Below are 25,362 nucleotides of genomic sequence, written 5' to 3'. Positions count from 1 at the left end.
ATATACGTGTAATAAAATATTATTCGGTCTTAATAAAGAAGGACATTTTGACATATGCTACAATATGGACGAACCTGAGGATATTATGCTTTGCGAAATAAGCCAGTCACAAAATGACAAATACTGTATTATTTCACTTACATGAGGTACTTAGAGTAGAGTCAGATTCACAGTAACTGAAAGCAGAATGGTGGCTGTGAGATGCTGGGAGAAGGGAGGACTGTGGAGTTGTTTTTTAATGAGTACAGAGTTTCAGTTTTGCAGGATGAAAACAAACCTGGAGATTGATTGCACAATATAAATGTTCTTAATGCTGCTTAACTCTACTCTTAAAAATGGTTAAGAAGATAAATTTTATGTGCATTTTACCACAAATTACATTTTTTAAAATGATCAGTGGTTGCCAAGGGCTAGAAGGATGGAGAGAGGGATGAGTAGGTGGAACATGGGAGATTTTTAGGGCAATGAAACTGCTCTGAATGATGTAAGGGTGGATACCTGCACTTGTCAAAACTTATAGAACATTACAATGCAAAGAATGAATCCTAATGTAAACTATGGATTTTAGGTAAAAATAATGTATCGTATTAATCAATTGTAAGAATTGTACCATATATAATGCAAGATGTTAATAATAGAGGTAACTATGTGAGGGAAAAGGAAGTATATGGGAACTTTCTGTACTTTATTCTCAGTTTTTCTAAAACAAACTTTAAATAAATAAAATATATTAACATTAAAAACTTGTGAGATTTAAGGGTTATTCTCTAACTGTATCAGAGCAGCATATACATGTGTTATATGTTGTCTCTAAAATGCAAATATTCCCAACAAAGATTTATAATTTATTTTTTCCCATGATGGATGGTACAGGGAATATACTTTAGCGGCTATATCCAAACCTGATCCAGACCATTAGGCCCCTAGAAACTTCATTAATGTATAAATATCACTGAAATATTTCTGGCATAATGTATAAATATCACTGAAATATTAAATAAAGCATCTAGGATTTTCCTAGGTTCTCCTATCCAACGAAAAAAGTCATTTATGTTATGTAACAGTATGATGTACTAGGAGAAATTAATATGAGTTAAATTTAGCATATTATGCTAAAAAGAGCACATTAAATTGACATAATTCTAAAATAACAGTGCAGGGCAAGTGCTGTTGTTGCCAGTTGAAACTGTTCCCAATTGAATATATTAACTGGGACTGAGAAACCAATTATTTGATCAATTAGTAGCTGCATATATATTGCCAGAGCCGTTTTTTTTTTTCAATTTTATTTATTTTTGGCTGCATTGGGTCTTCATTGCTGCACGCAGGCTTTTCTCTAGCTGTGGCGAGTGGGGGCTACTCTACGTCGCGGTGCGTGGGCTTCTCATTGCGGTGGCTTCTCTTGCTGCGGAGCATGGGATCTAGGCACACGGGCTTCAGTAGTTGTGGCACGCGGGCTCAGTAGTTGTGGCTCATGGGCTCTAGAGCGCAGGCTCAGTAGTTGTGGTGCACAGGCTTAGTTGCTCCGTGGCATGGGGGATCTTCCCGGACCGGGGCTCGAACCCGTGTCCCCTGCATTAGCAGGCGGATTCTTAACCACTGTGCCACCAGGGAAGCCCAGAGCTGTTTGACTTGTTTGCATAAAGAGGCCAAATCTGGAACACATTCTGCAATTAGTGCTAACACCTGGTAAAGTTTACTATGACCCACCATCATTCTTCAGTATCAATCTTGGCTTTTAACACAACATGCTAAGGAATCAAGATAGAGATGCTGCTAGTGGTTACGGGCTTCCATTCCAACTGCACACTGAGGAACTAAGGATATAACCACAGAATGGGTTCCTGGGTACTCTGACCCACTGTGTGACGAACTCAGGCCACGTTCCATTCATTGCCTGACCGTCATAAGCTCTCACTCTTAACATACAGACACTTTCGGTTCTGATTGACTCGTGCTAACTCAGAACCCCAGAAGATCTGGGTGTGCCCCTTTCTCCATTATACAGTAACCTTGTTAAATGGCTTTAGGTACTTTTGGGAAAAGCACAGAGAAAGACTCACCATACACATTTAAGGCAGGATTACATACAAGTGCTATGAACATACATCTTCAAATGTATCTAACATCCTCTTAATTCAAGGGCCCCTGGCCCAGTGACAATTAACTGTGGGAATAACACTTCAGGCCATAAATTCTCACTTTAGTTTCTCAAATCAGGTTTGTGCTCATCAGTCATGTAATTTATACGGCTCAAGTAGCCTCTTAGTGGGCTGGACATCTACGCTATTCCTTTGGATACAGGATCAGTTAGTCACCACACAGATTCCTAAGGGTCAAAACACTGACAGTTACTCCACCCTTGAAGTCTTTTATAGTAATGTGAAGACCTTCTGTCAGGGGGTTAAATGCCACCAGCATCTGTACCCTGTTACTTAAAGACCCTGTTAGTCTCACTGAAATCAAAGAGCCCAATTCCATTGTAGAATTTCCCCCTATCAAGATGCTGGTGCTTTCCTCCACAATAAAATTTTTAACTAGCTCAGAGAAGTGAATTTCCTGTGGGTCTTCCCAGGGCTATGTTTAGGATGTGACTGAGTTTATCACAGACTAGATCCCATCCAGCATTCACTTCAATATTCACTTCAGATGGGTTCTCCCTCTACAGCATGCCAGCCTTTTCGATTAGAGACCACCACTTAATGTAGGCTCCTAGTAATCCACCGGACAGTTTATTACAAATACTTCCTGCCCTTCAAGCTAACACGTTAGAACCTAAATTTTTGTTGAGCAGACCCATAAAAATAAACATTTTATCTTGTATAATCTTAGATTTTGTCCCTTTTGATATTTCATAATTAGGATCTACTCCTCTGCATGCTTCCCAATTTCCTGAGGATAAAAGTTCACAAGATTTTTAATTCCTTTATGTATATTTTGCCTCCAACCAGGGTAAACTTGGCGACTGTTTCCTTGGACATACTGAAATTTTACTTTCATTATGGGTCTGAAAGAAAAAATAGACTGTGTCGGGGGAGAATCTTAAGGAGGGTAGGCATTCCTTTATGAAGCACCTTCCAGGTGAAGTCTCTAAAATATTTTTAATAAAAGGGACGTCTAGTTTACTCAGATTGGGAAGACAGAATTCATTCTTCTACAAAGGGTACTAAGAATGATTCCATCTGAACAATTTCATTTGAACTACATGGGGGCACCCTGTTTCCTGCTGGAATCTTGCCTGATAAAGTGGTTAATACCAAGGATGGAGACCCTCAACATCTACGTATTTGTTGAATGCACAAACAGTCTCCTTTTAGGTAAGATGGGGTTCTAAAAACCTGTGAAACAAGTAGTCTCATCATTACCCAGTGATTTCCAGACATGGGGAAAGATGGGATTCTGTTTGGGGGTCAAAGCTTTGGTTGAGGACAGATATCATGGTGCCTTCGATAAGGGGTGGCAGTGGCGAGAACGCATGAGATTCTAGACATACTTCTATGAAAGATATAACAAGACTTGGAGATGGAGTTAATATGCATTGGGAAAAATGAATGCAGGGAAACCTGTGGTAAAAGCAGGACTGAGAGATCAAGTTTAATTTGGACATGATAATTTTGAGATACCACTGGCCATCAAAATGGAGAGACCAAGCAGGCAGCAGGATATATAAACCTAGAGTTCAGAGCAGAGTCTAACCTGGAGACATAATTCACAATTAGTTTTATTAATAAATAATGATAATTGCCAAATAACCAATATGGTGCTTAGTTGATAACAGGAATTCAATAAACATGGAGTTCATATTTCTATGGCCTTCAAAGAAAGACTAAAATAGTCTGTACCCATATACCCCCTACTGCTAGTAGTCAGGGACAGAGATCAAAATGGAGAAGATTTAAAAGAGAGTAAAACCACAAGTGTGGTTTTGTCTCATACAGTCGATAAAATAAATATTGCAATAGATATAATTCTGAAAATAAGGCAAACCACAGGGGGCTCTACTTCTTCTGCATGAACTTGGGTTTATGTATCACCTGGAGAATTCTCTGTAGCCTTTGACAAGAACTCACTGAGCGTATAATTGCCAGAAAGGTGGGAAGGAATTAAGCACCGTGAGTAATATCCTTTGTAATGTCTCAGAGAAAGGTTAAGGAAATTTCATTTGCTGTGAGAAGATGGAAATAAATTAGTTGAAGTCACCATGGAAAATCAGGCAGTCAGGAACAGACAGTGATAAGATCCAGAGGAATAAATAGAGATTTTTAAAAATAGACATTTTAATTCAAAGAATAATAAATATGAGAACAATTTTAAAGAGGACAACTAATGCAAAAAGCATAGAAGTGTTCCTGCTTAAGTTAGAAAGGATTGGATGTCTTTATAAGACAAGCAAGTTGTTATGCTTCTTTATTATTATTTATTTACATATTTTAATGGGCAGGAAACAAATAAATCAAAGCAAGGCTTAAACCTGGAAATCTCTTTAACATTCTCAGAAGACTGAGAGCAAAGAAGAAAACATTGTTGGAAATTGGATGGTCAGAAGCCCTTTTCAGAATCTGACTCTCTTACTAGTCATAACAGTCGTTGAAACACTTATTCAAGACTCGTTAACTTTGCATTTCTCCTTTTAAGGAAATTCAGGTTCTAATTAACTATTAACATATTATTATGTTAATTGAATATGAACCTGGTGCGCTAGTAAAGGGTAGAAAGAAGAGAAAATGGATGGCAAAATAGATGTCAGTTTTTTGGAATGTAACCTGGAGGATGGGAATGGGGATAAATGAAGGGGAAGTCACAAACACCCAGGAATTAGAGCTGCAGGTCCTCATCTGTTCCAGAGACAAACCAAAAATTGAAGAGGAAGGACAGGTGAGGTAAAACGAATTGCCCACATAGGTCCTGACGTGGAGATATGGATTGGGGAAGATGATGGTGGCAGGAGCGGTGGGACGTGACCTCCGGATGGGAGTCTGCGTTTGACTCCACGAAGCCCAGTTTCCCAATTTTATGTATCCAAGTTACACTCTATTTTAGGTAGAGTGAATCCAGGTGTAAGACATAGCCCACCTCCAACTGGCTTAAACAGCAGACGTTAGTTCCTAAATTCATTGACCTATTTACTGTAAAGTCCAGAATTAGAGTTGATCTTGGTTTGAGACTAATTTAGCAGCCCAAAAAACGCATTTAAAAACGCATTATGATTTCTTTCCTTCTCTTCCTGCTGTCTCCCATGGAGTCTGCCTTACCCTAAGGTTGAGTCGTCACTGTGGTCACCAGATAGCTGACAACAGTGGTCTTGCCACTAGAGCTGGTGATGCAGGTGAGCTCCATCCAGCTGTGCAGCTGCAACTAACTGGGAGAGACTCGCCTAAGGAATGTCTGATCTGCAGCAGAAGAATGAAGAATGGGACCCTGGGAGGCAACCACAGACATCCACCCACCTTGAAGCTAGAAAGCTATTGTCTGGACTCAAGGGCAGACATTTTAAAAATCACAATTACTAACGAGCTTTCAGAACAGAGGTCACCTACTTTCAGAATGCACCTAACCCCCTCACCATAGCATATTACAAAGTTTTTTATAAATGGAAACACTCAATTAACTCCTTTCTTCCCCCTTTCGTTCCCTGTGATTATCAAGATGTTGATGAATAACAGATACCTAAAGGATACCGTCTAGGGTGATTAACTCAGCAACAGAGACCTGCCATAGCCACCAAAGTTTAGAATTTTAGAGCTAAAGAGCCTTTAGGGATCATTTAGTCTTACCCCCTTTTTTTAATTTAACATCATTATTGGAGTATAATTGCTTTAAAATGGTGTGTTAGTTTCTGCTTTATAACAAAGTGAATCAGCTGCACATATACATATATCCCCGTATCTCCTCCCTCTTCTGTCTCCCTCCCACACTCTCTATCCCACCCCTCTAGGTGGTCACAAAGCACCGAGCTGATCTCCCTGTGCTAGGCATCTGCTTCCCACTAGCTATCTATTTTACATTTGGTAGTGTATATATGTCCATGCCACTCTCTCACTTCATCCCAGCTTACACTTCCCCCTCCCCGTGTCCTCAAGTCCATTCTCTATGTCTGCATCTTCATTCCTGTCCTGCCCCTAGATTCTTCAGAACCTTTTTTTTTTTTTTAGATTCCACATATATGTGTTAGCATATGGTATTTGTCTTTCTCTTTCTGACTTACTTCACTCTGTATGACAGATTCTAGGTCCATCCACCTCACTACAAATAACTCAATTTTGTTTCTTTTTATGGCTGAGTAATATTCCATTGTATATATGTGCCACATCTTCTTTATCCATTCATCTGTCAGTGGACACTTAGGTGGCTTCCATGTCCTGGCCATTGTAAATAGAGCTGCAATGAGCATTGTGGTACATGACTCTTTTTGAATTATGGTTTTCTCAGGGTATATGCCCAGTAGTGGGATTGCTGGGTCATATGGTAGCTCTGTTTTGAGTTTTTAAAGGAATCTCCATAATGTTTCCCATAGTGGCCGTATCAATCTACATTCCCACCAATAGTGCAAGTGGGTTCACTTTTCTCCACACTCTCTCCAGCATTTATTGTTTGTAGATTTTTGATGATGGCCATTCTGACTGGTGTGAGGTGATACCTCATTGTAGTTTTCATTTGCATTTCTCTAATGATTAGTGATGTTGAGCATCCTTTCATGTGTTTGTTGGCAACCTGTATATCTTCTTTGAAGAAATGTCTATTTAGGTCTTCTGCCCATTTTTGGATTGGGTTGTTTGTTTTTTTGATATTGAGCTACATGAGCTGCTTGTATATTTTGGAGATTAATCCTTTGTCAGTTGCTTAGTTTGCAAGTATTTTCTCCCATTCTGAGGGTTGTCTCTTCGCCTTGTTTATGGTTTCCTTTGCTATGCAAAAGCTTTTACGTTTCATTAGGTCCTATTTGTTTATTTTTATTTCCATTTCTCTACGAGGTGGGTCAAAAAGGATCTTGCTGTGATTTATGTCATAGTGTTCTGCCTATGTTTTCCTCTAAGAGTTTTATAGTGTCTGGCCTTCCATTTAGGTCTTTAATCCATTTGAGTTTATTTTTGTGTGTGGTGTTAGGGAGTGTTCTAATTTCATTCTTTTACATGTAGCTGTCCAGTTTTCCCAGCACCACTTATTGAAGAGGCTCTTTTCTCCATTGTGTATTCTTACCTCCTTTATCAAAAATAAGGTGACCATATGTGTGTGGGTTTATCTCTGGGCTTTCTATGCTGTTCCATTGATCTATATTTCTTTTTCTGTGCCAGTACCATACTGTCTTGATTACTGTAGCTTTGTAGTATAGGCTGAAGTCTGGGAGCCTGATTCCTCGAGTTCCATTTTTCTTTCTCAAGATTGCTTTGGCTATTAGGGTCTTTTGTGTTTCCATACAAATTGTGAAATTTTTTGTTCTAGTTCTGTGTAAATGCCATTGGTAGTTTGATGGGGATTGCATTGAATCTGTAGATTGCTTTGGGTAGTATAGTCATTTTCACAATGTTGATTCTTCCAATCCAAGAACATAGTATATTTCTCCATCTGTTTGCATCATCTTTAATTTCTTTCATCAGTGTCATATAGTCTTCTGCATACAGGTCTTTTGTCTCTTTAGGTAGTTTTATTCCTAGGTATTTTATCCCTTTTGTTGCAATGGTAAATGGGAGTATTTCCTTAATTTCTCTTTCAGATTTTTCATCATTAGTGTATAGGAATGCCAGAGATTTCTGTGCGTTAATTTTGTATCCTGCTACTTTACCAAATTCATTGATTAGCTCTAGTAGTTTTCTGGTAGCATCTTTAGGATTCTCTATGTATAGTATCATGTCATCTGCAAACAGTGATGCTTTACTTCTTCTTTTCAATTTGCATTCCTTTTATTTCTTTTTCTTTTCTGATTGCTGTGGCTAAAACTTCCAAAACTATGTTGAATAATAGTGGTGAGAGTGGGAAAGCTTGTCTTGCTCCTGATCTTAGAGGAAATGATTTCAGTTTTTCACCATTGAGAACGATGTTGGCTGTGGGTTTGTCATATATGGCCCTTATTATGTTGAGGTAAGTTCCCTCTATGCCTACTTTCTGGAGGGTTTTTATCATAAATGGGTGTTGAATTTTGTTAAAAGCTTTTTCTGCATCTATTGAGATGATCATATGGTTTTTTTCCTTCAATACTAGTATTAACTAGTATCACATTGGTTGATTTGTGTATATTGAAGAATCCTTGCATTCTTTGGATAAACCCCACTTGATCATGGTGTATGATCCTTTAAATGGCTGTTGGATTCTGTTTGCTAGTATTTTGTTGAGGATATTTGCATCTATGTTCATCAGTGATATTGGCCTGTAGTTTTCTTTCTTTGTGACATCTTTGTCTGGTTTTGGTATCAGGGTGATGGTGGCCTCGTAGAATGAGTTTGGGAGTGTTCTTCCCACTGCTATATTTTGGAAGAGTTTGAGAAGGATAGGTGTTAGCTCTTCTCTAAATGTTTGATAGAATTCGCCTGTGAAGCCATCTGGTCCTGGGCTTTTGTTTGTTGGAAGGTTTTTATTCACAGTCTTAATTTGAGTGCTTGTGATTGGTCTATTTATATTTTCTATTTCTTCCTGGTTCAGTCTCAGAAGGTTGTGCTTTTCTAAGAATTTGCCCATTTCTTCCAGGTTGTCCACTTTATTGCCATATAGTTGCTTGTAGTAATCTCTCATGATTCTTTGTATTTCTGCAGTGTCAGTTGTTATTTCTCTTTTCATTTCTAATTCTGTTGATTTGAGTCTTCTCCCTTTTTTTCTGATGAGTCTGGCTAATGGTTTATCAATTCTGTTTATGTTCTCAAAGGACCATCTTTTACTTTTATTGATCTTTGCTATTGTTTCCTTCATTTCTTTTTCTTTTATTTCTGATCTGATCTTTATGATTTCTTTCTTTCTGCTAACTTTGGGGTATTTTTGTTCTTTCTTTCCCTAATTGCTTTAGGTGTAAGGTTAGGTTGTTTATTTGAGATGTTTCTTGTTTCTTGAGGTAGGATTGTATTGCTATAAACTTCCCTCTTAGAACTGCTTTTGCAGCATCCCATAGGTTTTGTGTCGTTGTGTTTTCATTGTCATTTTTTTCTAGGTATTTTTTGATTTCTTCTTTGAGTTCCTTAGTGATCTCTTGTTTATTTAGTAGTGTATTGTTTAGCCTCCATGTGTTTGTATTTTTTACAGATTTTTTTCCTTTAATTGATATCTAGTCTCACAGCATTGTGGTCAGAAAAGATACTTGATATGATTTCAATTTTCTTAAATTTATCAAGGCTTGATTTGTGACCCAAGATATGATCTATCCTGAAGAATGTTCCATGAGCACTTGAGAAAAAAGTGTATTCTGTTGTTTTTGGATGGAATGTCCTATAAATATCAATTAAGTCCATCTTGTTTAATGTATCATTTAAAGCTTGTGTTTCCTTATTTATTTTCATTTTGGTTGGTCTGTCCATTGGTGAAAGTGGGGTGTTAAAGTCCCCTACTATGATTGTGTTACTGTCGATTTCCCATTTTATGGCTGTTAGCATTTGCCTTATGTATTGAGGTGCTCCTATGTTGGGTGCATAAATATTGACAATTGTTTTATCTTCTACTTGGATTGATCCCTTGATCATTATGTAGTGTCTGACCCCATTTTTTTTATATTGAGACTGACTTAAAATCATGGGGCACAGAATTCTCAATATAAAGTGGTCCCTGTTTGTCCTTCCCATTTTTACCATGAGTGAGTAAATTCAGGATCTTTACAGACCCTCAGGAATAGTAACGTCATTGCATCTAAAGGTTAGAATGTCTGGTTGCCATCAGAGGCTCTTCACATTACCCAAATAATTATTTGTACTTAATAAGTGTTTTTTCAATGAATAAATAGTCATTTTTAACAGATCCTGCAGCAGTACATCTCTTTCTTTTTCAGTGAGTTGAGAGCAGCTGCTCCAGTGAGGCGATTTCTCTAGCAAGGGTTAGTCTCTCAAATATTTTTCCATAATCTACTAGCTGGCTGAACTTGGCCAGTTTTCTGAACCTGACACTGTTGGCCTAAGTGGAATATGGCAGCATTTTAGGTTGTTGCTGAATTAATGAATGAGGGAGTAAGGGAGTGGATGCCGTACCGGTTAGGACACCACAACGGTGCTGCATGGTCAACTGCATGGTCAACGTCAGCACAAAGCATGTATCACCACACTCACAGTTCTGCAGGTCAATTAGGGTACCCTACACCTGGCTGAGGACCGTGGGCCAGGTGAGGTTTCTCTGTCCTATGGTTATTCATTCTGCTGGATCAAGAAAGATACCCAGGGAAGGTCCTTCTCGTGCTATGGCAGAACCTCAGAAGAACAAGTCTAACGTATGAGTAACTCTTAAGTCTCTGCTTACATCACATTGTTAATATGCCATTTAAAGCAGCTCACATAGCTGAGCCCCAAATCGAGAGATAAGGAAGTATGTTCTGCCTGCCATGAGGCCACTGTGAGTGCCATGTCTGACCTGAGTTGGGAGGTAGGTTTGAAGGGGCTGAACTGTGTTCCCTTCAAATCTGTATGTTGAAGCCCTTCTCCCTAGTGTGACTGTGTTTGGAAACAGGACTGTTAAGGAGGTAACTAAGGCTAAATAAAGTCCTAAGGGTGAGCCCTAATCCAATAAGATCGATGTCCTTATAAAAAGCAGAAGAGAACCCAGGAGTGTGCTCTTACAGAGGAAAGAGTCATGTGAGGACATAGGGAGAAGGCAGGTGTCTGCTAGCCAAGGAGGGTGATCTCACAAGAAGAGAAGCTGCCAGAACCTTGATCTTGGCTCTCTAGACTCCAGATGCATGAGAAGATAAATTTATGTTGTTTAAGTCACCCAGTTTGTGGTATTTCCTATGGCAGCCTTGGAAGGCTAATGAAGAGGGTCCTGGAGACGGGAGTGGAAGGAGGGAATATTTGTTTAATAATAATTCTCAAATATGTTTTACCACTGATATGCAAGTTATTTTCCAAACCCATTTGAGTCTGATGGGAGCAAAGCTTAGAGAACTTTGCCACTTGCTTAAGAGCTCACAGTCAGTAGGTGATAGAATAGGGCCTTGAAACAAAGACTTCTTAAGTCAAGCCCTTTACTTTCTATTGTATAATTTTTCCCTCAGTAGAATCTTGACTGGTAACAGACATGCAACAGTAGAACATTATGTGTATGGGGGATCAATGACCATATTTCCTAGAGCCTTGCTGGGATGATAAAGCACAAAGAATGAAACAAGATATTCAATGAAGTGCGAGCAAGACAAGCTGAATTAAGGGAGGCTAACGTGTGTCTAGGGCTAAGGTGACAAGCTTCCATTCCATTACTTAGAAGCAGGATAAGCATAGCATATACCCCAGAGGTTTGTGTGAAAATAAATGAGATAATGTATAAAGAAATAAGTACAATAAGTGTGCATTTATAATACTAAAACAATGATAGTTTTCACTGTTATTTTGTTACAATGTTAAATCTGACAGAGCAAATGACACATCCTTGAGTCTGAGAAGCCTTCTCCATGGATAGTATTTGCATGACTCCTCTACTTTATTTTTAAGAAATTAATAAAAAAGGGAAGTAGTCAAATCTTGCTCATCTCAGAATCATTGCATGTATGTGTATGCATATGCATACACGTGTGCATGTGTGTATGTCGGTGACCTTAACTATCTCTGCTGTGATCAGAGAGAAAAAACGTGTGGTTTAACTCTTAGGGGCAAGCTGATTTCCAAAGTTCTGAGTTCAGTTCCCCTCAGGATCTACCTCCCTGAACTGTCCTGTCTATGACTACAGTTACAGCTGAATCCCTGCCAACCTCCTCCACACACGTGCCAATACAAGCACACACCAACACACATTACATACACAGACCCCCAACACGTATACCACCCGCCACACCAGCACACACACATACTCACACTCTTTCTCTTCTTCTTTACTCACATAACATGTATGATCCTTTACATCTCATTTCACTCATCATATTCTTGGAAAGATTATGTTTCCCATTATCAGCTTGTGTTTACTATATGCAACAGTTAATTTTATGAGTCAACTTGAGTGGGCTATGGATGCCCAGATATTTGGTTAAACATTAAGTCTGGGTGTGTAAACGAGGGTGTTTTGATGAGATAAGCATATGAATGTGTGACACTGAGTAGAACAGATGGCCCTCCCCAGAGTGGGGGGCATCACCCAATCTGCTGAGGGTATGAATGGAACAAAAAGGTGGAGGGAAGGACTCTCTCTTTCTCTACTTGACTTGACATCCATCCTCATTTGTCCAAAGCAGTCCTGGTTCTCAGACTTTCAGAATCTACACCTGGAATCTATACCATCATCTCTCTGGCTCTCAAGACTACAAACTCCACCGACTTTCTTGGGTCTCCAACTTGCAAAGAGCAGATGGTATATCTTCTCAGCCTCCATGATCATGTGAGCCAGTACCCTATAATAGATCTCTTTATAGATATATGCTATTGGTTCCCTTTCTCTGGAGACCTCTGACTAATAGCCTGTATTGATTCAATTTTCATATATTTCCAGACTTACACGTGTCTTTTTTAGCCACTCGTCTAAAGGCAGATACATGGTGAATTTTTACTATCATTTTCTCCATACCTATTAAACTGTACTATGCACCACTAATACATAATAGACACTCAGTAAAAACTTTTAATTAAAAAATGTTAAGTAATAAATGAATATATTTCTAATTTACATAGAGACTATTGTATTTTAGTAAGAACTTATAAGTTTATAACATCTTGGTCTCACTTCTATATAATAAAAAATTCTGAAATCTTCTGATTATAAAAGTAATAGGCATTTATTATATAGATTGAAAATAATGCTAATAAATGTAAAAATATTTAAAAATAAAATTGAAAATCACATTTAGAGTCAGTCTCTGTTAATATTTAATGACTTCCCTTGTAGCATATAATTTATAATTTCACGTTATACAGAACTGACATCACAGTACATATTTTATCCTCCTATTTTCAATTAATATTATATCTTGATATTTTCCCATCATTAAAAAGTTTGTCAAATATGTTTACGCCTGCATGCGTAAGTCAGTAATAAAATGATTTAGGTGTGTTAATGTAATCATGCCATGATAGGATTAAAATGAATACATTAACAGAATATTTTCCCCCATATGGATACTTCCTTTAAGCCAAAGTTGTTTATTACCAAAACCACTGTGTGCTTAGTAAGTAAGCTGAAGTCAGTTTTCCACAGAAGCTAATATCTTCATCACAGAGATTAATGAAATGGTATACTTAATACCCTCACACAATACTGGGCAGCTGGTATATGCCGGATGATATAGGTTTCATTCTGTACAAGTTAAGCTGCTATAATATTCACTTAACATATTAATAGGCTCTGTGGATGAGAATAAAGAAGTTAGCATGAGACGAGTTTTCTGCCCTTGGGTATGAGCAATCTATGTGAAGGACCAGACATATACATGTGAAATAGTTGTAGAACCATCCTAGGGAATGAGACTAAGATTGCACAGGGTAGACAGCCAGTAGTGGTGGAATACGGAAGTGGAGAGTCCATCTGGATGGGTGCAATCAAAGATGTCTCCTGGAGAAGCTGGTCTTATCTAGTTCCTGAATAGTGGAGTACGGTGGAGGAGTAATATTTACTCAGTGCCTGTTATAACCAGTTCTCATCTCCAATCCCTCAGCATCCTTCCAGAACCAGCAGTGACATTCCCATCTGAGCACTGTCTGACTCTAAATCTGTGCTCTTTAAATGGCACTCTTAAAGGGATAACTAGGATGGAAGGGCGGACAATGAGGCGGGGAATGGAACGAGCAAAGCCCAGGTAAGCACGGGATCTGGGCGTGCGGGTACGCAGTACACAAGCCAAGCATGTCAGAGCAGAGCGGGGTGGGCTGCTTTCTAACGGTTGAAAGCACAACTGTGATGAGGTTCAGTAGACACAGTGGGCTCATACAGTAGGAGATGGTAAAGAACAAAAGACACACCCCCCGAGGATACCTCAGGACACTGATGCCCCAAGTGGTCCCAGTATCCTCCTGACTTCAATTTTGTATTTGGTTGACTGAAATCTGCTTAGAAAGAGAAATTAGTTAGAAAAATCTCTATTATTTTGGAAATACCCTAGTAGGTGTGTGTGTGTGTGTTTGTGTGTGTGTGTGTGTGTGTGTGTGTGTGTGTGTGAAATCATGAAATCCCATCTTCTCTGTTATAGTGAAGATATAGTTGATTTTTAATGATAGTGAACTGAAGGCCTTTTATGCACATTAATATTTTTAGTCAAAATGAATCATTTTCATGTTCTATTATGGTGATTAGATATTAAAAGATCTGGTCCTTGCTCTCAGAGTGCTTTAAGCCTGATGGGACAGACAAATTGTGACGGGTGTTATGAAGGTGAGGTGTAGGGCATCATGAAGATATACAAAGCAGTGGTTGATCTAATCATGGAGTTCCAGAAAGCCTCCTGCTAGGAAATGTCGACTGCCTTTAGATCTTTAGGAATAACTGGATAACCTGTGTAAATAGGGAAGGGAGGAAAACTCAGGCAGACGAGTCTTACGTTAGTGTCTTTATAATTTGACACATCAAGGCTCGTTTTAGAAAGAAAAAAAATATCAAGGTGGGTGAAGTGTGAAGAATAGAGAACATCACGTCACATGCTATGAAGGCTCAGCAGGGCTGGATCTTGCACCGCTTGCAAGCTAAGGTAAGAATTTGGCCTGTACCTCAAGAAAAATGAGGAACCATTGAGTTTTCAGCAGAGCCTTGATATGACCAGATTTGAGTTAAAGGGAAGGGTTAGGATGAAGACAAAGAGTAGAATGAAACGCCAAATGACATTTAGTCATTCAACAACTAGGCAACTGGGAGCAAGTTGAGGAATGTTAGCCATAAGTAGTTGTAAAGGACACTGTCAACATTGTAACAATGTTAAAAAGAGCTGGGTTTTGCACAAGGGTACCGGAGAAATGAGAAACGATGCAGCTTCTATGCACAATCTACAGGGAGACACAGCATTTCAAATTAATGAGTGCAGGACAGGGTGACAGATGAGGGTCTGGAGTAATTAGATTAAGATCAGAGGTACCAGAGTCCACCAAGCTAATTCACATTCAGGTCCTGGCACTTACCGGGGGTGAGATGTGCAGTCAGTTACCTAACTGCTATCTATGATCCTTACTTTTTATTTTCATAAAATGTGAATAATCATTAACTCCCATTGTATAGAATTTGGGGAAGGACTACATATGATGTAGGTAAAGCGATTAGCACAGAGCATATAATCACCCAAGAAAGTTAGATGTGACTGTTTTATACAGAATTTCCAGCCCGTTTTTGTTGTAATGTCGTTATTAGAATCATCTTAATTATTGTGGTTTTAAGAGCTTTAATACACATATTCTTTGGCATAGTGAAGTATTAGTGTGATCCATTTTCTAATATGACTGATTTAGGAATAGGTCAGGGTAAGGGAATATTTCAGAGAAGATAAAAGATTTGAGGTTGTGTCAACCAGGAATTCTACAGAGCATCTAGTAGCTCAGAAATGAATCTGCTACAGCTAACATTTGTTGAGCTTTAGAAATATTTTGCAATTAATCCTCAAAACAATCATATGAGATGGATGCTACCATGATCCCCTTTTTATTGGGGAGGAAACTGAGGTGTAGAGGGGTTAAGTAATTTACCAGGGAGCATTCAGTTGATAAGCAGAGAAGCTGGAATTTGAACCCTGAGAGTCTCTGGCTCCAAAATGAGCATGTTTAATGACTAGGTGACCCTGCCTAGGTTACACTACAAAGGACAGTAGTGAAAGTGATTTGAATGACATTGCTATTGGATGAATTTCTGATTTCTGTGTGGGGTGGTATGGGTAATTTCACAACAAAAGACCATTTCCCAAAACAAATTACTGGGGAAACTCATGGAAAGGGATATGACACAAAGGCAGTATTATCATTATTTTTCTTTTTTTGAGGTTTCAGCATGAAAGATGCAACCTGGATTCCACATATCGTGGAGTTTCATGTACTATTCAATCACCAGGGCAAGCAAAGGGAAGCTGTATTCACAGATAGATCCTGTCTGCAATCAGCCTTGAACTTCCTGTGTCCAGCTGAAGAAATGATTTTCTTTGGTAACGCAACATTTGATGCAGATGGATAGTCGAACTATTCCACAGTGCCTGAACACTCCCCAGCAAAATGAGGAAGACTTGAGTCAATTTGATTTGCGCAGAGAACTGCTATTGCTCAAACTAGCCAACCATCATTAACGTTTTGTACGAGGCTGATGAGTTCAGAGGTCTCTGGGATGAGCAGAGGCTATAGAATCAGAGGATACATCCTGCGAGTGTCCTTCAAGGCCAACTCAAAGGTCATCTCCTCCCCTACCGGGAGCAGCACGAAGGGCTGGCAGGACACTTGGTGCCCACTTCCTGCACTTTACCACCTGTCACAGCACAGTACTAGACACGCAATCCGCACGCCTCCTCAGTAACACCAATTTGTGGATGCTGATGAGAATAATTTAAAATCGTTCCCTACCCAGAGACCCTGAGTTCATGGGAGAAATTGTTTCGTATACAACTTGAGCATTACAGCTGGCTGCAGCTCTACTGCGGTTGCTCCCAATTTCCTGCTCGTTCAACCTCCTCCCGCTGACCCAGCTCGCTGCCACTTCTACTGGAACACTACATGTATAGTCGTACTATGTCCAACCCACCAACTTCCCCTCTGCCTGCTCCCCTGCCAATGCCCCTGCAAGTCAATTAATCCTTTCAGTGACATAACCACGGTCTGCTCTGTCCTCCTGGGTCCACCTACACCTATCTCCTCTTCGGTAGGCAGGTGTCTCTGTTTTCCTCCCATTCTCTCATGCAGATGTGTGGGAGAAGGGCCAAGGTGTAGGTGCTGTAGTAGAGCAGGGCTGCGTATATTAAGAATTTTACCAATTTACCAAACATGTTAAATAAGTCACCCCAGGGTCCTTTGGGATAGAGCCCACGGCATGCAGAGGATTAAACGAGATGGACTGGGGTTAGGCTTAGGTAGGTTAATGTCCGGCCACACTCCCTGCTCATGATTTCCTCTCCCTTCAGGCCCTCCAACCGCGGCCCTCTGTGCCTAGACTAACGCACTTCCAGTGCTCTTCTCTCTCCTGGGCATGCTGCCTCTCCTGACACTCTGCTTTTCATTGGTCTTTCTCAGCCTATGTTTTTCAATCAGAGCTTTATAACTCTGAACATCCATGGCCAAGATTCATTTTCTTTCCCGTGCTTCTCCTAGAAGCCATGGAAACAAAGGGATGCGGCCAATCCCACTGGATCAGAGTGAGAAGACTTGGTATCCAAAGAAAATGAAAATTAGTGGGAGTACGAATTTCTCTTTCAAGATGGGGGGAGAGGTCTGACCTCCAATTTTGCTATCTAAGAACCACAGTTTATATGAAATACCTCATATGTTTATATAACCAAGAAAGCCAGTCACAGTGGCTTCACCCCAGAGAAAGGGAGCAGAGATACAGCATCAATTAAAACTACATGTCAGCATGTCCAAATCTCACCTCCAAACCATACAGCCCTGAATACATCTTAATTTGTTTGTTTTACATCATTATTTACTTGAACTCCTGTTTCTCTACCCACCAACTAGACTGTAAGTGCCTTGCGCTCAGTGGCAATACCTTCATTTATATTTGTATTGTCATCTATATCATAGAGGTCACTTGAGGAACATCATCTCTACCATATGCCTCCCGATATAATATTAAATGCAGAGGTATTTTAGCATTTGACAAAATGAATTATAAAAAGGACATAAGATATTTTATTACTCAACACTGACAGATAAGTAAACTGAGGCACAGAGACCATCCCTACCTCAAAGTCAAAGTCACCATAAGTAGAAAATCCTGTCCACAAAAACTGTAGCAAGTGACTACCCAGACTCCTTCATCAGGGAAAGCAACCTGTAGTCCACGCATCCATTTATCTGTCCATCCATCCATCTATTCATCCATTCATGCATTTAGTTATTGCAAACATACTGGGCACTTATTATGCACCAGGCTATGTGATAGTCACTGATGATATAATATGAGCAAAAACAGGAAATTGATCTCTACCCTCAAGGAGCCTGCAGTGTGGTGGAAAAACGGACATCCCTCAAATAGTCAAAATGCACATGCAGCAAACGCACCACGAGCTGGCTACCTGGCGCAAATGCTCGGTAAACACTTTTTCACTGCACAGACCTGTCAGGCCCTGACTGTGTACCCTGATGAGACATCACTCTTCTCTCGAGTCTCAGGCTCCCCTTCCAGCTACCCACATGTTTCCTCTTACCTCCTTCCCAGCTCCAACGCTGTCATCAGCCAGGGTGAATAGATGGGTACAAGCACGGACTTTTCTTCGCGGCTGTGCTGGCCATGGCTTTGATGCTAAGCAAGTGCTGGGGTTCCTCTCCAGCTCCTTAAACTTTTGTTTTTCTTTCCTGGGCCTGGAAAACAAGTAGAAGAGCAGCATTAGAACTCTACTGAAGACTTGGTGTGATGGAAAGAAGGGTGCCCTCACTTTACGGGATGCTAAAAATGAGTGAATGTTCACTAAATAACGAATTTGTACACTGAATCTAGGGGGTGTCTGTCAAAAGCCAAAGTAGAAATATCAGCTAACATTAGTGGAATGCTCACACCTTCTCAGCTGCCCTTATCAAGTTTTCTGAAGCTTACGGCTGTGACTGTAGAATATAGTTCACATTGTAGCCACAGCTATTTACATGCTCTCTACCCTTGCCACGGTAAAAGTTTTAAGCAAATAAATAAAAGTTTAAAAAATAGCAAACACTTCATAGAGGGACTGTTGTTCACCCTTTATCCTTGTGTGTCCCCTAAAACCGTTCAATAGCTTAAACACCCAGCCACCCCCCCATCATACACACATACGTGTGCACACAAATGCAAACACATGGGAATTTAGGATTTTTTTTAGAAGAGAATCACACAACTATTAGTAGCATCCACAACTGTGGGGTCTGATGGGTGGAGGGATAAATCAGGAGTACGGGATTAACAGATACACACCACTGTGTATAAAATAGATAAGCAAGAAGGATTTACTGTATAGCACAGGGAACTATATTCAATATGTAACCTATACTGGAAAAGAATCAGAAAAAAATATACATGCAGAACAGAATCACTTTGCTGTATACCCGAAACTAACACAATATTGTAAAGCAACTATACTTCAAAACAAAAAAATCTTGGGGTCAGATGGATCTGTACTTCATGATCCTGTGGCCCTGGGATGTGACCTTGTTTTCTTGTGTGTCTCAGCTCTCCCATCTCTAAAATTAGGATAAAAATCCATGCATTTTAAACATGTGATGACACACTTCAAGTTAGTGTCAAGCGGAGTGCTCGATGAGTTTTAGGACTGCAATAAAGTCAGTTCTCTACCACAGATCTGTGCTATTCAGGAAGATGAAGATACTTAAAGCATCCTGACAGCTCAGAGAACATAAGCCAATTAAATTATCTTTTCACTATGACTTTTAAAAACCAAATATGATTTAAAAATGTGAACTTTGCATACATATGCCTTGATCTGATTATATGAGGACTTATCTCTTTTAAATGTGTTGGGATCCTAAAGCGGATTTCATTATTTACTCTGTATGAGGCTACTCTGAAGTAGGTGGATAAAGGCATGGGAGGCAACACAATTTGAACAGATAACAAATGTCTCAGACTTTTTTTTTTTTTTTTTAAATGAGGCAGCATGGAATAGTTGGAAAAAAAGCTGGATTAGGGGCCAGGAAACTGGATTAAAATTCTGGAGTGTCTACGTCCATTAGGCTCGTTGAACAATATTTCTGAATCTCTGATCTCTTTTAGTTAAAAGGAGGTCAAATCACCTGTCTTACGATGTCATGCCAAAGCAGAGAACATAGATGAAGAGCCTAATGCAGTCACTGCTCAGTGCAGAGCTGCTAAGCTTATACTAGGTCTCTGTGCACAATCTACGACAAGCAACGTCTTACCACTGTAACGCTCTCTATGTCTAACTTAGTACATACTTATGTTTCCTGAGAGAAAATTGGTTTGGATAAAGTTTTTTGAACATTTATAACATATATTTTAGTTATATAAAAAGGTACTAAAATGATTGCAGAAATGTATATACACAGGGAAAACATAACTAGACCATGCCTCAGAATAAATGAGAAGAAGTTCTGTGCACACTTGCCAACATTAAATTGGTAGGTTGAAAGCAGCTATGTTGGCTCACTCTTTTAACTTTTAAATCGCTCACTCTTAAAATGAGGAAAAATAAATTGTATTTGTCATTCTCCATGATATTCCTGCCCTCATATGACTTCTTGTTGTCTTGTTTGTATGTTTTCTCTACCAAAACGTGAGCAGTTTTGACAGGGCAGTCATGTCCTGTGTTTTAGCCATGGAGTCACACAGCTGGGGCTGCTTCTAGATACACAATTCACCCACCATGTGGTCTTCGGCAAGTTACTGAAGCTATCTGAACTCCATTTCCTTGATCTGCAAAAGGGAGGCAGATATTTGCACTGAGCTTATAAGGCTGTTGTAGAGACTGAGTGAACTTTACACACTTAGAAATAAGCGTGGCTTGTGGCAAGCGAATCAGTAGGAGACAGCTATCACGTCATCTCAAAACGCTCAGCAAAGAGCAGGCAGTCAGTGAACGCTGAATGGATAAATGAATGAACAAATGAACGCATGACAAACGCAGTACCAGAGGACTGAAAAAAGTCTGGATTTCAGGTCTGAGATCATTGCACGCCCACACTGTCCTATATGGGGCGTCCCTACTTCAGTTTTTAGAATGGGCTGTGGCATCACATAAATAAACTCAGGTATCTTCCACCTCTGATCTTCAAGGACTCTGAGATGAGTGTGAAGGCCCTCTGTTTGAATTCATACTGAGTGTTTCTAAAAAACACACAGTGTCTAAGCACTTTTATTTATCAACAGGATTTGGCTTTAGGCCAAATACTCATAGGAAACATTATGTTGAAAACAAATATTTCCAGGAAAGTGATTCTGCAAACTCATATTGAGCGTTGGTTTTGTTCTTCTCTCAGGGCACTTTGATACGAAAAGAGAGAGAGAGAAGAGAGCTTTTCCTCAAAAAACAATTTCTTGGATATTTTCAATCTCATAAATGCTTTTGTTACTTCTGGCAACAGCAGAATGAAGAAGCACACAGGATGCGGAGAAGACGCAGCTCCACAGAAACTGCGCCGAGTGTGCAGGCAGCCGCCCCCCGCAGAGCCGATGCATGTTTCGTCAGCAGGCACTGCCTTCCCCCAGCCAAGGCTGGGCCAGCGGGCCAAGCGTTGTCTAAATGCTGGAAGGTGTGATCTTATGTGAAGAAAAAGTCAAAGAAGCACATCTGAACCCTGTTTCAATGACTAGATTTGCCATGTGGAGAGGCCAGTAAGTGACTCTTCACAGCAGAACCCTTCGCTCCATTCTTGGGATGCACCTGCCTTCTGTACTGATGTCCTGTTTCCTAGAGACAGAGCCATGGCAATAGGCTTTTTCAGGTAATTAGTGCCTTCATCTGAAGGAACTGGTGAGATTGAAAGAAAAAGAAGAAAGGGAAAGCAAAGCATATGGAGGTGCTTGGGTACAAGGTCATGTTCTAAGGATGGTCTTTCAACTACAGGAAAGGATGGACGTAAGCAGTGCTAACCCCCTTTCACCAGATCCCTGAATTTAACTGAAGTAAATGTGGCATAACTGCAATGTCAAAAACATCCTACAAGGGAAGGAAAGGGTGCAGTAAACTTAGCATAAATCAGTTTATCACAGTCCATATATGTTTGGGTTTATTACATGAACAGCAGTGCAAGACTGAAGAAAATTTAAATATTTGCCATAAGCAACTTTATATTTTGGAAAAATCTTCTAGTGGTATTATAGATTATGCTTAGGAGGAAAGCAGGGGTGAAAGTTGGAGGCAAGGAATACAAGAGAGTACTGCTGGGATAGTCCAGAAAAGATTTAATAATCAAGATGATGTCCATGTTTGGGGCATAGCTGTGGTAAATATTTAGGAGTTATAAGGATGTACAGGACTTAGTTATTTGGTATGGAAATTAAGAGAGTGGGAGGTGAATGCCAGATATAAACTGTAGATTATTCTTTCTACATCCCTCCTTTTCTTCCTTCTTTCATTCTTTCTAACAGACATTTAGAAAACATTCCTATATACCAGATACTGTGTGTGGCAGACTGCAATATCCAAAGATGATCTAGACAATAGATTTCATCCCAAATGTTCTTCCAACAAAGTGATGCTGACACTCCTCCATTAAATGATGAGGTCTGTATCGCCTCCCCTCGAATCTGGGCATGGAACAACATTCCATCTAGGTTCTCATGAGTATTATGTGATGGGAGTGACTCTGTGTCACTTCTGAGATTAGGTCATAAAAGTTAATATAGCTTGTGCCTGACCCATTCTCTCTCAGGGCAACAGCCCTTAAAACTCAGACACCATATTGTGAGGAAGCCCAAACCACATGGAGAGGCCAAGAGTAGATGCAGTCCCATCTCAGGTCTCAACTAACAGCATCACCTGGCAGACATGTGAGTGAGTGAGCGAGCCTTCACAGGACTCCAGAATGTGAGTCACCTTAGATGGTGCTGAAATATGCAGAGATGCTCTGTTCTCCCCAAGCCTTACCTGACTTGCAGACCTCTGAGTAAAATACATATTGGCATTGTTTTAAGCCTTTAATTTTTGAGTAAATATATTAGCAGTTACAGAAACATTCTATCCTATTATGGGATTGCAAAGTTGAATAATACTAATTCTTCCTTCCCAAGAAGACAGTCTCATAAATTAGACACATAAACACCCAACAGCAAAATGAGATTAGTACAAAGGAGAACATGTCCAAGGTTAAATGCAGGTGTAACAGAAAGATAACTTTCTTAGCGATTAAGGCCTACTTCAGACGCTCACTGCTTACCTGCAAGCACCTCCAAAATCTTGGCATATGCCTTACTCGATGCTTTAGACAGTATGTCTTGAAGACTCTGTACTAAGTGCTGGTAAATATGACCCTTTCTAACAAGGAACCAGCCATTGCTGAGATGTCTCAACAAAAGAGAAAGAAAAGGGATTCCTCCTATATTTATAAATTGTTTGGAAGATACAGTTAAGATTTAAGATCTCACCTCATAGGTTCGAGTGTAGTTGAAATGGACGAGTTTGGATATCCCTTATTGCCTGAAGTCTTATCAACAGCTGACTCTAATAATCGACCCTTGCTAGTATGGATGGAGAATCCGTACACCCTATTCGGCCATTCTGACACGTAAGTGAGCAGGTGTCATTTGCATGACAGCTCATAAGTCCTGCAGAAACCACAAAACAAACCTCAAAATACTATCAAATCTTCTGGGGTCAGGTGCCATAAATACGTACGTAATCTTACCACTGGGACATTAGCCTTTGAATTCACTGTCTTGGCTGTACTTTAGACGACACATGTGGGACAACTAACACTTGTGCCACGATGGCAAACTGGGGCTCCATTTCCATGAGTGTGTGGATGTCCTGTCATAGTGATTAGCACTTTGTTTTCAAAAATAACAAACTCTTCGGTTTAAGAAGCAGATGGCTAGGATTAGTGTTTTTGCTGTGCATGAGCCCACAAAAGGGATACTGCTTAGTCTGGAGTGGGAGATAGCTTGTCTATTAAGATATAAACTTAGTCTCTCAATAGCCTGAGAGACTTACAAGATGATAACAGTATAATTGAATAGAAAATACTCAAGGGTCTCAAAGTGGATAAAGAGACTCGTCCTGATAGTCAATAATCCAGGGTTACAAGTAGTTTTGTTGAGTGGATCAATGCAAAGACTTTGTGTCGGATGAACCTGGATTCAAGTTCACGCTTAGTCATTTATTTGCTACCAAGTTACTTGATCTCTAAAAGCCTCATTTAAAAGCAATGGCATGATGACACTATGAGAATGTGGCTTATATTGTTATTATTGTTATCTGGGATGCTGGTAGATGGACGTGATATCACATGCAGGTATGATGTCTGATGAAGGATTTATATGGGAGATTTAGAAGTAATGATTGTATAAGATGGAGCTAGAATCATGGGAGTGGGAGAGCCAAAGATCCAGAGATTAAAACAAAAAGAGACTTATTTTATATATCTCTGTATCTAAGTATTAGCATTATACACGTATCACACAGCATACAAGGGTGGAGTAGAAGCGAAGAGCCAGAAGGACTCAACGCATAGGAAGACACAAAGGAGAGGGGCAAGAACCATGGAAAATTACAAGGAGAGTGTTTCACCTAGAATCTTAAAAAGTAGCAAGTGAAAAAATACCTTATTTGTTATCAGTCCATTCTGCCGCATTCCATTCCGTATTTTCAGTGTGTCTGGGGACCTCTGTATTGTAAGTGGAATATTTATCCTGGCTAATAACAACCGCAAAGCAAGCAATTAATCCTTAATATATTGGAAAGGAACGGCTTCCCAACAGGTAGATATTTCCTTAGGTGAGTGGTAGAACAGTTAATCTTTATTGTAAGTCACCAGCATGTTAGAATTATTTATCTTGGAATGGATTCTTGCAACTCCTGCTGTTTTCTTCCTTATATCTAGTAACTGTCACGCTGTGTGACTAGGTGGGTCTGTTCTGGCTTCAGGAAGGACCCAATTCAAAGGAGAGTAGGGGTCCATTTCCAAGGAGAGGCGTTTCCTAAAAAAGCCCCGTGGGGGGTTTCTGCCTCTGCATCTTCCTAGAAGAAACTGCGGGATGCCACCTTCATTCATCTCTTGTTCAGAAGGCAATCTTCTGTATGCTGTTAGAGATATTCTAATCAGCATTCCTAATTACAAGCCCTGTGAATCGCTCTGAAAGAAAAAAAATATCTTCCTTACAATAAAGGCAAAAAGAGAGACAAATTAACAATCACTTCCCATGCTAGGGTGTGATAAACTTACTAGCTGGAATGAGACAGACTTGATTCCAGATTTCAATTCCCCCAGTGTTAGGAGGAATGTTCAAAATTGGGAACAGTCAGATTCCTTGTTATATTCTTTTCTCACAAAGATAGGCAGTTGAAAGGGAAAATAAAGTCAATATGGTTGGAACTTTAATAAAATAGTTTAAAATATTTATTAAATAAATTGGCTTCTAGCCTGGTATCTGCGTTTAATCAACGAGATGGTCATGTAGAGCCTCTTGACTTCTCTCTTGAAGAGATGT

At 39.7% G+C, this 25,362-nt stretch overlaps 1 long non-coding RNA gene across 1 annotated transcript; it reads right to left on the bottom strand.

The window, feature by feature from the left end:
* Nucleotides 1-1,170: 1,170 nt before the first annotated feature.
* On the bottom strand, nucleotides 1,171-24,493 carry LOC141276873 (uncharacterized). The gene is made up of 4 exons (XR_012327124.1): nucleotides 24,477-24,493; nucleotides 23,302-23,481; nucleotides 18,419-18,572; nucleotides 1,171-1,655 (listed from the first exon to the last, which is right to left on the bottom strand). It is a non-coding gene; the product is annotated as an uncharacterized lncRNA (long non-coding RNA).
* Between the last annotated feature and the right edge of the window lie 869 nt (nucleotides 24,494-25,362).

Source organism: Tursiops truncatus, chromosome 17 (genome assembly GCF_011762595.2).
Source record: "Tursiops truncatus isolate mTurTru1 chromosome 17, mTurTru1.mat.Y, whole genome shotgun sequence".
Lineage (NCBI taxonomy): Eukaryota > Metazoa > Chordata > Mammalia > Artiodactyla > Delphinidae > Tursiops > Tursiops truncatus.
This window is presented reverse-complemented; position numbering and strand designations above follow the sequence as displayed.